The following is a 13,705-nucleotide window of genomic DNA, read 5'->3' as shown; positions in this document are numbered from 1 at the left end:
CTCTGCTACTGCGTCTTTCACAAGTGTCATAACATAGTTAGGTAGGGGTTTGATTCCTGCAAGTGCTCAGTGTGTGTGTGAATGTGTGTGGGGGAGTAGTGTGTGTGCAATTCCACGTGTAAGAGAAATGTTCCTTTTGGCAACTAGTACAACACAACACATGCTGCATATTCCACTGTCTAAACACTGATGATGTCAGCACTGTATAAGTAAAGCAGGTGAAAATAAGCCTCCCAGTAATGCAAATAGCGCGCTTTGCTACTGCGTCTCTCACAAGTATCATAACATAGTTAGGTAGGGGTTTGAATCCTGCAAGTGCTCAGTGTGTGTGGGGGAGTAGTGTGTGCGCAATTCCACGTGTAAGAGAAATGTTCCTTTTGGCAACTAGTACAACACAACAAATTATGCATATTCCACTGTCTAAACACTGATGATGTCAGCACCCTATAAGTACAGCAGGAGAAAGCAAGCCTCCCAGTAATGCAAATAGCGCGCTCTGCTGCTGCATCTCTTACAAGTGTCATAAAATAGTTAGGTAGGGGTTTGAATCCTGCAAGTGCTCAGTATGTGTGTGAGGGAGTAGTGTGTGTGCAATTCCATGTGTAAGAGAGATTTTCCTTTTGGCAACTAGTACAACACAACACATGCTGCATATTCCACTGTCTAAACACTGATGATGTCAGCACCCTATAAGTACAGCAGGAGGAAGCAAGCCTCCCAGTAATGCAAATAGAACACTTTGCTACTGCATCTCTCATAAGTGACATAACATAGTTAGGTAGGGGTTTGTATCCTACAAACGCCATGTGTGTTTTTGTCATACAGTTTGTCTATGTGTGTGGGGTGTTGTTCCCAATGTTGCACGACATACATTATATCAGTAATGTCAATGCACACATGATGTATGTGTGTGCTACCTACACATATGTACCTGTGAACTTCAATAGTTCCCATGTCCGAAGCCTGCCTCATGTGAATACATGGAATATGCATTAGACAATTGTATGACTGTGGTGTTCTGTGCAGGGGCTGCATGTGGTATGTGAATATACAGTGTGAGTTGTAGATGGTGTCATCCCACCAGTGAGGGATACACGACTGGTCTGGAGCATATAGTCCACATGTTGGTGATGAACATGTGCAGCATGTTGTCACCTCTTGTGGGAGTGGTAACAAGTTGTTCCATAGCAATGCAGGGAATGAATGCTAAGAACCCTTCAGACAGGATCTTGGAGCTAGAATAATGCTCACACTCTATGTTTGGGTAGTTGCAGTCCACCCATATAATGGTGTTTGTAGAGACCGTCATATTCCCAGTGTTGTCAGGAAGGCCAAGTGGATTTCCTGGGTATGGGAGGGTGATGTGTGCCAGGCTATGAACCTGAAGGCAGTCTAACCCACTGTTAGTTGCACATGGATAGGCTCTGATGCTTTGTGCTGTGCCACCAACCTGGGGGTGTGTGTATCTGAGGTGCCTTTGGATACATCCCCCCTGTTCTGGTTTGGTGCATGTGTAGGGGACGACAAGCATGGTATGAGGTATGACCTGGCAGTGATGGTGTGCACCTGGGAGCCTTGTACCAGGAGTCTGTTACTGCATGGATATTGCCGTACCCCATGCTAAGGACAGTTTCCACTGCTTGCATCTTGAGGTTTACATCGCTGCTGTTGAGTAGCATTACTATTAGTGTCCTATCCCGTGTGATACCTGTGTAGGTGGCTATGTAATGTCAGCCTTGCATACAAAGGCACTATGTGTGTAGCACCAGCCTCTGCCAATATACAACGGCCCATGGGTGACAGGTGCAAGCTGTCCCTAGCAAAGCAATGTGGCTTGTCCAGCATCTAATCCCACGCTGACAGGCATTGGATCCCCTTTGAATGTCACCAAAACATACCGTAATTGTAGAAACTGATCATCCTGTCTACATATTGTGGCAGCATTCTTGGTGAGGGTAAGATGCTACTCAAGGTCAGGGTCATACCAGCCTGTGCCACAAGCTCAGAGAGCCTCTCTATGTCCCCTAACATGTAGTCCAGGGAAGTGCGTCACAGGTCATACACACCGGCACAGACAATGACTGAGTCATATTTGTACATGCCTTGGAGTGACCTGTATGCTTGTGTTATGTAGTGGATCATAGTGCCCGACGGGCATCTCAGCATGACCTTCACCTTTTTCAGCCTGGTGAGCAGGACCTCAGTGTACCTGACGATAGAAGTACCTCTTACAACTGTAGCAGGTGTGTTGTCAAGCCGTATGGCCTGTGACTGTTTGGCACACAGGCTTTGTGAGCTATGTGTTGCACGTGCTCTGCTCTGGCTTAACGTTTGCTTGTGTGTCTGCTTTGCATGTGTCAGCTGCTCAGGCAGGATGCTATTCTGAGAGTCCAAGAATGTACCTGTGTGTTTCTGTGTTTGGATTGCAGTCATGGCAGGTCTATGTGAGACTGGTACTGTATTCACTGTAGTATCCCACTCCACCTGACAGAGTATGCCAGTACTGAGTTAAGAGTGCTTAGCCCCCAGTGTGGCTATGTGGCTGCATCTTTCACATGTGTTGTAAGTGTATGGGAAGGGGAGAGGGTTGTTTGTGTACATGAGGCAGCTGTAACATTGCCACATGACTCACAGATTCACCAACATGACCAGAGAGTAGATTGACAGGTGACCTTTGCACATACTACCATAGCATTGTGAATCCCATACTAAGTAATGACACATAGGGCCAATGGTTAACAAGGTACTCAAGGTGAGTATGTGAGGGTGTAGTGCTCCTGATTTGTTAGTGCTGGCATATATGACTGCTGTCTTGAGCAAATGCGAGGTAAGTCATATGCAATGCGTTACAGGCAACCTACATGCAAACAGGACAAACAGTGACGTTCTGTCACATGAGACATGGACATCAGTAAAGTATCATTTAAACCTTTAGTCATGACAGTGGCCAAGTTAAACATATTTTATGTAAAAACTGGCATTTCATCTTGAGTGATATTTCAGTACTCAGTAAATTAGGTCCAGTTCCAAATATTGTATTTCGTAGAGGCCACAACCTTAAAAACTTACTTGAATGTGGGGGGCAACAACTTGAAACATGTAGATATGCTGGTATGTACCTGTGTGAATCTTGTAGGATGTGTAGATTCATGGAAGTGGGTAATACATTTTGTATAGGTGACAACAAATATGAGATTAAATTTAAACTCAACTGTAATTCTAGAATGGTTGTTTACATAGCAAGATGTGTCTGCTGTCCCGCATTCTACATGGGGAAGACTGAACGTAGACTGTGAGACAGGGTTTACGAACACACCTATGCCATTTCAGTTAATAAAATTGACAACCCACTAGCAAGACATATAGCAAATAATGAGGGCCACACATTTACTTTCAAAGCTATAGATCAAGTTCAAGCCAACTTGAGAGGTGGCCCACTGAATTTACTTTTAGAGGAACACGAGTTGGAATGGCAGATCCGTTTGAATGCATTAATTGTACCAGGTTTAAATGATGCTTGTAACATTGCCTGTCTTCTAAAACTAAGAAGTTTGAGACGGTAACTGGTACTTTGCTGGAACTTAATCCTATCACTCTAGCTCTATAATATTTTTGAGAGGTATGCCCGGTTGATTATTCTGTAACTTTGAAGTTTAGTTTAACCTTGTTATTGTTTGAGTCTAACAGTTTTATGCCTTCTGTATAATTATTTATAACAGTTTTAATGACACTTTTAAACTGACAAACTTGCAGCTCTTGTATTCAGGTTTCATGAATACATTTTTTTTAACAAATGTCTCTTTAAGAATTTGACTCACTGAGAGGTGTGGTCATCACATGATATGACTTAATTACTTATAAACTACTGTTTGAAACTGTGTATCTTTTCTGAAGAAGTTGCTACATTACAAGCAATGAAAAGCGCTTCAATAAATTGTTTTGTTTTGCATGTTTTTGATTCCTGAAACTTTCTGTGGTGGGTCTTGGTGCTGCTGACTTAATTTTTGTGTTACCAGGAAACTCGACTGAGTAACAAAAGGTAACAAGATGTGAAGTGACTTTGTTTAGAATTTGGGCACTATCACAAACAGGTTTAGGAAAGAAGGCACCAGAACTGATCTCCATGTATTTTCTTTCTTTCTTTGGCATTAAAAATATCATTAAATACAAACTTTTCCCACCTAAGAAGGAGGAACTGGTTTTATCACACCCTAGGGCAGCATGTAATGAAAGGCACATGGAAATAAAAAGAGTATGGTCTGGTAGAAAGGAGGGATTCCCTCCCACTGCCATCTGTAACCTCGATGAATGATCTTCAGGACACCTTTGTTTGAAAGTATATGTTGCCAAAAAGAAGAGTGGAGATTTAGACTTTCTGGAAGGGAAATTGGGCTGCTGGGTGGGGGACAACATCCCCTGAACAGACATTCTGATTTGTTGGATTGTCCTTGGCTTTGGGAGGTTTCAGAATTATTTCTGGAACTCCCCTGCTTAAATATCTGTTGAACTGCATTTTGTCTTTTGTTTTTGGTAAAACTGGATGAGGGGTTAGAGAATCCATTAAAACAATTTGGAAAAGGAGGGCTGAAAAATCTTAGAGATTCCCTGTATAAGTTTACCCCTTTCACCTCACTGTTTGATCATCTCTGCAGTACTGGGGTCAGGGGGTGGGCAAACACTAAATATCTATCTAAAGGAGAATTTAAACTCTCATTTTTAGCATCATCTGGGAGGCAAACCTCCTCAAAACAGTGAACATAGCAATGGAAGAATTATCAACTGAGTCATACACACACTGTAAACAACAACTAGTGATGTATGATAGAAGAAACTAAATTATTTAAGTAGATTTTTGTCACATGAAAAAATTGCAGACAAAATATTCCTCATACTTTCACATAGTCAGAACAAACTTTAACATATGAATGAGCCTGACAATTCAAAGTTCTGAAAATTAAAGGTACAGAAAAAATATATTTTTTTCTCCATGCTAATCAATAATAATCCAATCCTTATTAGAAAGAATTAGATTGGAATTAACTATATGTTAGGATTGGAATTAACTAAATGTTTAACAGCAGTATGACTAACTAAAGCTGTAGCTGCTGGATCTGCTTTGGGAAAGCTTGTATACTATTTGCCTTTTCAGGGACAGCTGGCTGACTATCAGGAAAGTTGCAGACAGTAACACAGTCATCTTCTAAGGCAGAAAGAACAGGAGGAATAGGTGGAGACTGAAAATTCCTTCTGTAACAGCTTGCAGTATTTCCTGAGGGACTAAGAAACATCAGTGTTCTCCTCCTGAAAACAGTAGCACAGTAGCACATTCTGGAAGTAGTCTCAGAGAAAGAGAAACTCCCCACAGGGGAAATCAGAAACTAAGCTATCTTCTGAGTCTGAATCAGAAATTTGAGAAGAAACCCCTGTATCTGTCCTTTCATTTTCATGTCCAGATTCCAAATCTTAATTCTCTTCAGGAAAAGAGGTATCCTTCTTTATTTGACAAGAGACTACTTTAGAGGAAGGATCAAAATCCTGAATTAAACTATGAGCCAGACACAGTAAACTATTCCTGTCTAAGAAAATTTGAGAAGGAGGAGATGCAAGTTTAGCTTTCTTTTTGTTTTTGACAGGAAAGATGGGACCAACAGTGTTATTAATGATAACAGCAGCTTCCCCAGGGATGGATGCGCACAATATTCTGACAAAACAATTAATTATTCCCTATTCCTTCTCCCAGGACCATCAAGAGTGGCTCTCCCTTGCCCGCTGAGGGGGAACCCAACACCTGCAGAGGACATAGCTAACTCGCAATCCATAGTTGCTCTAGGTGCTACTCCAGAGGGATCCAGGGTAAAAGATAAATGGTTTGTGGTACAACTAATCATGAAAGCAGAGTCACCCATCTGTGACTGATGCAAATTGCTAGCCTGCTGTTGTAGCGAAGGCTGTTTGTTCAACTTTCTCATTTTGTGGCTGGAAGAATGACCGACTGTGGGACTGACAGTTTGTTCAATGGTCAAGTTGAAAATGGTGCCTCTTTCCTGGGGAAAATGAGCAGCAAAAAACAGTAAAATTTAAAAGTATTTAAGAGTCACTTTCACATAAAAACATATAAAACACATTTCCAGCAAAATAAACAGAATTTCTCCATAGAAAAAAAATATTTTTAATTTTTTTAAGAAAATGTTTATTAATTTCACACATTTACAAAATACACACAGAAAGGAAGAAATTCAGCTTCACACATTGTTATACAGTGATAGGAATACATTGAATCATCAAGATAATCGTAGACAATTAACACATTAAGAATTCTGGTATTTCAATAGCAACATTTCAAGGTTATCACAACTAAAGGTCTTACTATCATTTATAGATCTTATTCTGATCACTTCTTTTTTAGTTTTACATAGTTTTTTTGTTAAATTTAAAAACTCGATGAATGTAGGAACTAAATTCAAGTTCCAGTTTTGTAATAACTTTTCTGGGAACTGCCAAAAGAACCCCAAAGAGTCTTTGCTGTTTGACTTTTACAGATACAGGAAGTAGAACATTCATTAGTATTACTGCTTTAGTTAAATAATTATCAGAACATAACCTCTCAAAAAATATTATTTATCTCTTCCCCAATATACATTTAAATTTTCACAAGCCATAAGTATGTGTCCAATCAGCTTTTACATCTTTATTACATAACCAAAAACTGAAGAAGTTATTTTACTAAACTTAGAGATTTTATATGGAGTAGCAAACATTCTATGTATATATTTCTACATAAAAACTTGCCAGTATAAACTTGAAGACTTTTGACTAACTGATTAAGAAGCAAATTTATTATTACCATATACTGAGTCACTCAATCACCACTATCTAAAAAGTTCTAGAATTATACATCAAAATTATTATAATTATTTATAATTAAGTTATATAGCTTAGTCAATTTTCCTTTGTATGTCAATCAACCTTTGATAACAGCAGTCATATTTTCATGTAATGCGGGAATAATGTTCTGTTCCTCTTCATTCATATTATCAACAAATTCATTTAATTTCTTACTGATGGATAATATTAACTCATCCAACTTACATGTTTTCATTAAATATTGTGGGGACTTATGGTTTCCTTTTTCTAAGCAATCAGACCATAATACTAATCCATTCCTTTTCAGTAAATTAATTTTAACATTGTTCTGAGTTTCCTTAAATCTCAAGGTATGTGCAATAGGAAAACACAAAAATTTCCATTTTGATATTAATGGAGTTTTAAAAACATATTTCTTAACTGTTTAAGAATGGATTTCATATATGCAGTGTCTAAAGATTTAGATGAATTTCCTTCTAAGGTAAATTTTGTTAACCAGATAAAAGAATTATTACATATTTTTAATGTATCATCTTTAATAAACTTATAAGAATTTATTATAATCTGATCCTGGATGGTTTTCCATTGATTAGTATAGATTGAGTCTATGCAGAGTATAATAGAGTTAAAACTTGCAGGAACAATATTCTACATCTAGAAACCTAATACCACCATATTCTCATAATCTTCTATGATTTCTATAATCAATTTTCAGCTATTTAGGATACCATAAGAATGAAGTTAATGTTTTTTTCCATTTTCATTAAACGTTTGTTGTCAGGTATTAAAGCTACTGAATGCAATACACACACACACTCACACACACACACACACACACACACACACACACACACACAGATATATATATATATATATATATATATATATATATATATATATATATATATATATACACAATCTTGGGTAATATAATAATTTTAATAAGCACTACCCTATCTTCAAAATCTTCAAAAATAAAAAAAATAAAAAACATGAATTCCATTTTTAATAAGAAGTAAGACTTCTTTAATTACTTTTTCAAAATTATTATTAATAATCTTACTCACATCTGGATAGGATTTTATTTTTAAATATTTTAATGATTTTCCTTCCCAATTATATTTATATTTATCCTTAAACTTACTATCTAGTGATTGATTTAACACTAAAGTTTCATTTTTCTTGCTATTAAATTTCAGCAGCAATACTTCTTGCAACTTTTCAATTTCCTCATCTATTTCTTCACTCAAATAATTTAAATCTCCAATAGTTAATACAATATCATTTGTAAAAAGCTGTATTTTAGACTGATAATATTGAGAATCTGTCAACTTTCCATTGCTTCTTATACTATTAGCTAAGGGTTGGAAAACTAATGTAAATAATAAAGAGGACAACAGCCACTTTTGTTTTGTGCCCTTGTTTAAAGTGAATCTATGGGAAATGTAAGATCCAATTTTAACATATGCTTTGTAGTCTCTATACAAGTATTTTCTAATATTTCAACAAACTGTTCTGGAAATAAGTTTTAAACAAGTAGTTCCAATCTGTAGAATCAAAAGTTCTCTCGCTATCTAAGCCAATTAGTGCCAATTTCTTGTTCATTCCATTTGCTAAATCTCAGATAGTTACCACTCTTTTTATATTGTTGTATGCTAATGTATTAACTATACATCCTATTTGATCTTTTTAATTAATTTGTCTACCATATCTCTTAATCTTGTGGTGAAAATGGTACTAAATATTTTATAGTCTACATTTAATAATGAAATAGGTCTATATGAGGGAACTAATTTATCAGCTTTTCCTTGTTTAAATGTAGGCGAAATTATAAAAAAATTTCATGAAGGAGGAATTATTTTGTCACCCTGATTATCCTGAAAATGTCAATCAGTAATTCTAAAATACTTAATGGAAACGGACTACATAATTCTATACTCAAATCATGTAACCAGGGAACTTTGTTGCTTTTTTTAAAAGCATCTTTACTTCTTTCAGGGTAATAGACTTATTTAACTGAGATACTTGTTGGTCATTTAATTTAAATGTAACATTTTTCTTTAAATAATTGTCAGTTTTATAATTGTCAGGATTATTATTTTTATCTTTATTAAAATCCTCATGGAATTTTAAAAAATATTAAGCATTTTCTCTACATCTGTAGTAAGCTTATTAGTATGAGGATTTTGGATATTATCGATTTGCACCTTTTTGCTTAACATCTTATTTCTATTGGCTGATCTCTGTAGATGTTTTTGAAGTCATTGCACAGCTATGCATTTTATTTTTTAAAGCCATCCCCACTTTATGCATTAAAACTGTTTGATATTTTGTCATTGATGTTTTAATAATTTCAGTATTATCTAATTTCTTTGTTTGTTGTTCAGACCTTGATTTGTGTATTTTAACAACCCTTTATCCCATTCTTTCATTTTATTACAAGCCCATCTTCCATGCTGTATTTAATCTGCATTTTAAAGGAGTCCCATAGTATGACTTTACTAACCTGACCATAATCATTCAAAGATAAAAAATCATTGATTTGTTCCTAAAGGTAACTCTTAAACTCTTTTAATTTCATCATATTTATTGTGATTCTATAAATAATCTGAAATTCCTTAAATCCATTACTGTATTAATACTTACTGCATTATGATCAGACAGAGGACAAGGAAAAGTTTTAAAATAATTCACTTTATTAAGTAAATCTGTACAGGCATAAATCCTATCAATTCTAGTTTGTGTCCCATGTATATAAGAATAATGAGTGAAGAGCAATGACGTATCTTCTGCTTTTACCAATAAATCAACTAAATTGTTATTACCACTAATCCATCTATTTAGTGATTTAGCTGATGTCAGCATTTTAGCTTTCTTATATTCGCTTGTATCTTCTATACTAAATATTCAGTTAAAATCCACTGCTAAATTAAACTAACTTATCAATGACTTTGTAGTAAGGTTAAGTGATCTTTAGCTACCCTTGCACCTATTCCAGGGATCGGATAAAAATTAGCTAATGTATTGAGTTTGCCATTATATTTAATTATTACAAATGTTTACATTCCTTTAGTATCATTAAAGGATTCAATGACCTTAGGCATCATAGTTGTTTTTCTTTAAAGTATAGTAGTACCTCTTCTCTTTTTGTTAAAAGAAGCAGATGATAACATTTCATAATCTAAGTTATTTAAATATTGTATATCTTTATCAATCAAGTGAGTCTCTTGCAAGAATATAATGTCTCCTCTATTTAATTTTAGATATCTTGTTAATGATTTCCTTTTGTTGTCATAAGAGAATTTAAGTACCTTTATCTGCACTTTTTTTTTCAAAAAATACAGTATATAAATTGATTTTAACTGTGTTGCAGGAATATTAACTGAACTGGAACTTAGTCAGTGTTTGCTGAATTTTATTATTTGCTAGTAATTACAGGTGTGGGGGTAGCCACATTCTTTGATTTCCTGTCCTTGCCTATTTAAGTGGTACAGTGTGAAATATTTTCTGCTTAAAAACCTCAGCTTTGGCCGGCTAAGAACTAGCTGTATTCAACTGGACGTATAAGAGAATTTAAGTACCTTTATCTGCACTTTTTTTTCAAAAATACAGTATTTAAATTGATTTTAACTGTGTTGCAGGAATATTAACTGAACTGGAAGTTTTGACTCTGCTCTTCAGTTAGTCCCACCCACCCTCCCTGTTTTTGTTTTGGTGTTAATCTTAGTGGCCTTGAAACTGCCCGCCTTCTTGTAAATTTGTGTTTGGATACTCCTTCTGGGCCCATCTCATTTGCTCACTCAACTGAGTGCAGTGAGATCATATTCTGATTTCAGGCACTCCTACTGTGTACAAAGAGAGCATCTGGGAAACAGAAAAAAAAATTTAAGCTTGTTTCCTGCCTTTCCTGTTAAGTGGTATAGACTATTTGTAGGTTTCTGAGCCCCCAAGCCCTTCTGTGTTGGAGGGAAGCCTTCTAGCTTAGTTTTTTTTTCTTATAACTAGCCAGTTTTCTAGTTTCAGCACTCAAATCTGTTTCTTTGATCTCAGCACTTGTTCAGAAAAAAAAAATAAATTTCATCTGCTTTTACTGTTGTGTTTCTACCTACTTTATTTTACTTTTGCATCATCTTAAAAATATTCAATTGTATTTATTACTGCTTGGTGTAACTCATTCTAAGCCTTTTGGTTTAAACACCTGGGCTTCAGACCAGTTGTTTTGCACTGAGAGGGTTTGTGATCTGCACTGTAGTGGCAGAACAAGTAGCTTACATCCTTCTAGGTTGGGAACTGCTGATTGAGGGCTCAGTGTCTGTTATTCTAAAAGTGTATTAATTCTGGTTTAAGCACTTGGGCTTTCAGGCCAGTTATTTTACATTAAGAGGGTTCGTGGTCTGCACTCTTGTGGGAGGAGAGGCTGGACTCTGCCCTTCTGAGCTGGGAATTTCTGGTTAAAGGCTTATAGTGCATGCATATCTGAACTGCTTCTTACTGAAGTTGGTGCGCCTTGTTTGCTGTGGCATAGACTGGATTCAGGCCTGCTGGATCTAGCTTTGTTTGTGTAACGTGAGCACTAATCCAGGCATTCTCTAAAGTATTCAATTGTATTTATTACTGCCTGGTAGTAATTTGATTAAAGTGTAGCTATCATTCTAAGTCTTTTGGATTAAGCACTTGGGCTTCAGACCAGTTGTTTTACATTAGGAAGGTTTGTGGCATGCACTGTGGTGGCAGGACAGGTAGCTTTCATCCTTCTAAGTTGGGAACTGCTGATTGAGAGCCCAGTGTCTGTTATTCTTAAAGTGTATTAGTTCTGGTTTAAGCACTTGGGCTTCAGGCCAATTATTTTACATTAAGAAGGTTCGTGGTCTGCACTCTTGTGGGAGAAGAGGCTGAACTCTGCCCTTCTGAGCTGGGAATTTCTGGTTAAAGGTTTATAGTGCCTGAATATTTGAACTGTATCTTACTGAAATTGGTACACCTTGTTTGCTGTAGCATAGACTAGATCCAGGCCTGCTGAATCTAGCTTTGTTTATATGCTTGTTGTTTGTTTGCTTGTTATTTCCCTGAAATGCTAATTCCACCTAATACGTGGCTTCTCAGTGCTTCTGTGGATCACTAGTGATATCTGCATTGCTTACTGTACTTATTTCCTTGATTCACTTGAAAGAAAGTTACTGTTTGTCATTTTTGCATTTAAGTTACCTGTAACACATTGCACTTAAGTTACCTGGCACTTGCTCACTAAAGCAATTATATAAGTTAGCACTAAAAATTAAAAGCACTACACCCTCACTCCCCATTGGCCCTTGTTTTCAATTATAAAGGAATTCCCAATATTATTCTAGCATGCGCAAAGGTCAGTTGTCAATCTTCTCTCCAGTCCAGCTGGTGAATCTGGGAATCTTGAGGCAATGTTACAACTGCCTCATGTACACAGACAACCCTCTCCTCCTCCCAACAAATTCCAACACATGTGAGAGATGCAACCATATAGCCAAACTGGAGGCTAAGATCTCTCAACTCAGTACTGGCATAACCAGTCAGGAGGAGAAGGAAACCACACTCACTACAATTCCAGTCTCACATAGACCTACCACGACAGCAAACCAAACACATAATCACACAAAAACATACTCGGAGGCTCTAAATAAAGATCTGCCTAAGCAGTAGAGACCTCCAAAGCAGACACCCAAGCAACCGCTACCCCAAAACAAAACACATGCAACACATATCTCACAAAGCCAGTGTGCCGAACAGTCACGGCCCTAAAGACTAAACAACACACCTGATACACTTGTAATAGGTGACTCTATCGTCAGGCACACTGACATCCCGCTCACCAGGCTGAACAAGGAGAGGGTCACGGTGAGCAGCCTGTCGGGCGCTAGGATCTGCCACATAACACAAGCACTCAGGTCACTCCAAGGCAGGTACAAATATGACTCAGTCATTGTCCATGCTGGTGTGAATGACCTGAGACGTACCTCCCTGGACTACATGAAAAGAGACATAGAGGAGCTCTCTGAGCATGTAGCCCAGGCTGGTATGACCCTGACCTTGAGTAGCATCTTACCCTCACCAAGAATGATGCCACAATATGAAGACAAGATGATCAATTTCAACAATTGGCTTAAGTACTGGTGTCATTCAAAGGGGATCCAATGCCTGTCAGCTTGGGATGATATGCTCGACAAGCCATGATGCTTCACTAGGGATGGCTTGCACCTGTCACCCCTGGGCTTTTGGATATTGGCAAAGGCTCTTGCTACCCCCATAGTGCCTTTTTTAGGCAAGGCTCAAAAGACAAACCCACCTCCATAGGTATCACAAGTGATAAGAAACTAAGAGTAATGCTACTCAACGCCAGAAGTCTAAACCTCAAGATGCACGCACTCAAAACTCTCCTTAGCATGGAGAACATCGATATCTGTGCAGTAACAGAAACCTGGTTCAGGGCTCCCGAGAGCACCCCAGCACTACCAGGTTATACCTCATACCATGCTTTTCGGCCCCAAAACTTGGACCAAACCACAAAAGGAGGGGGGAGTATCGATATTCATCAAAGATACCCACACCTCCAGGTTGGTGGCAAAGCACGAAGCATCAGAGACTATCCATGTGCAACTAACAGTGGGTAAAACTGCCTTCCAGTTTATAGCCTGCTATAGACCACCGTCCCAAACCCAGGAACCCCACTCAGCCTTCCTGAGAACACTGGAAAATATGAAGGTCTCTCCAAACACCATTATATTGGGCAACTTCAACTACCCAAACATAGACTGGGAGCATTACTCTAGCTCCAACACCCTAGCCCAAAGGTTCCTAGAATTTATAAACT

Source organism: Protopterus annectens, chromosome 11.part0 (genome assembly GCF_019279795.1).
Source record: "Protopterus annectens isolate FY-2018-M chromosome 11.part0, PAN1.0, whole genome shotgun sequence".
Lineage (NCBI taxonomy): Eukaryota > Metazoa > Chordata > Ceratodontiformes > Protopteridae > Protopterus > Protopterus annectens.
Note: the sequence above shows the minus strand (reverse complement) of the source record.